Below are 1,573 nucleotides of genomic sequence, written 5' to 3'. Positions count from 1 at the left end.
ATATTTATATCCCGTGAATATTAGGTTACCAAAGGAGTTTTAATCGCATAAGGAAAGAAAATTTCGTATCGGAAATACTACCATGCGACCGCATGGTTTTAATCAGTGTGGCCGCATGGTTATTCCATGTTTTGATAAAAATTCCCTACATTCATTCGTGCGGCTGCACGAGAGTTCTACCATGTGGCCGCATGGTAGACTCCAACTTCTATTCTCTTCAATTTAGTCCCTTTACTTGAATATTTCACTTCTAGACCTCTTTTCTTCACTCTTTCCATTCCATCATCTCAAGACATCATCAATTGGCATTTGGTTCAACCAATTCCTTGATTTGTTCATCGGGTCAACTTTTGGGTAATTGCACCTTAGTCCTTGAACTTTCACTTTGTGTCATTTTAGTGATTTTTCGCGTCTTCTCTCATGAATTTCACCATGTTCATTGGTGTTCCCTACAATTCACAAATGTAACGTAATTAAGTCATGTTTGTGACCTAAATAAGTGTGCAAAAACACACTTATCAATACTAAGAGGTGGCTATGAGTCAAAACTTGCAAAATATCAACAAATGAGCATCCAATTGAAGTGGTATGAGTGGACCACAAAACAAAATAATAATTAAAATAATTTCGAAAGTTTATCCACAACTCCACCTTCATGAAAATAGTTTATATCCAAAAGAAATATATTTAGACAAGTAAAGCTAACTTACGAAAAGATCAGAGAAAATATTGACTAAAGATTTTGGAATTTTAAAAAAGAGAATTATGGAAAACGAAGCAAACATCGAAATCGAACCCTGTGGTTCCATCCAATTGACAATACCAAACATACTACCGTATAGTACTTAAATCTAGTTTAGTACAAGAAGAAGCCCTGCTTAAAGAGGATAAACCAGAATAACTACAGGCCTACAACATATAATACATGAAACAAGATCAGTGAATGTACATAAATTAACAAATAATTAGCAATTATTTCACCAAATAACCAAGAACCCATTAAGATTTATGAACACTTTCACATCTAAGAATAAGTCCTAAATGAAGAACTTGAATCATCAATCAAGCAGTATCATTCACATCACATATATTCTTGCATCAAGTCTAGACAAAATAATGGTAGAATTTTTTGTAAAAGTTAAGCAAAAATCTTGACTCCAATTCAACCTATCATAAGCCACAACTTGCTTTTCTTGAATTCCAAGCTTGTACAACTTTGTGAGTACATAGATAATTTGCTTTATAGAAGGGATCAACAGAATGTGTTGGCTTATTTTAAAAGAAATGAAGTAATAAAGAAGAGGTGAACTCGACTTGAGGATAATCAAATTTATGAAAGTACATGGGAGACTCTGAGATTTAATAAGAACGGATAAATTACAGATTCCATAATTATGGAATTCTAATGCTTTTTTAAAATAAAATCAAAATATACGTGATATTAATAGTAGTTCACTTTTCCCTTGGAAAACATTTATAATTGTACGAGCCATCTAAAAATTACTTCTCATTTTCCTGAATAAAACAGTACAATCTACAAAACAAAAAGTGTTGAAAGAATTAAAGATTATTG

General features: G+C 32.2%; 1 long non-coding RNA gene across 2 annotated transcripts in view; it reads right to left on the bottom strand.

Moving 5' to 3' along the window:
* Positions 1-398: 398 nt before the first annotated feature.
* Positions 399-1,573, bottom strand: part of LOC111388379 — a 4,202-nt gene continuing 3,027 nt past the window's right edge. For both annotated transcript variants that reach the window (XR_002701555.1, XR_002701556.1), the window contains one exon: positions 399-449. This is a non-coding gene — a long non-coding RNA (uncharacterized LOC111388379). The remainder of the gene's footprint in view (positions 450-1,573) is intronic.

Source organism: Olea europaea, unplaced genomic scaffold (assembly GCF_002742605.1).
Source record: "Olea europaea var. sylvestris unplaced genomic scaffold, O_europaea_v1 scaffold489, whole genome shotgun sequence".
Taxonomy (NCBI): domain Eukaryota; kingdom Viridiplantae; phylum Streptophyta; class Magnoliopsida; order Lamiales; family Oleaceae; genus Olea; species Olea europaea.
The sequence above is the reverse complement of the archived record's forward strand: the minus strand, read 5'-3'. Positions and strand labels throughout refer to the sequence as shown.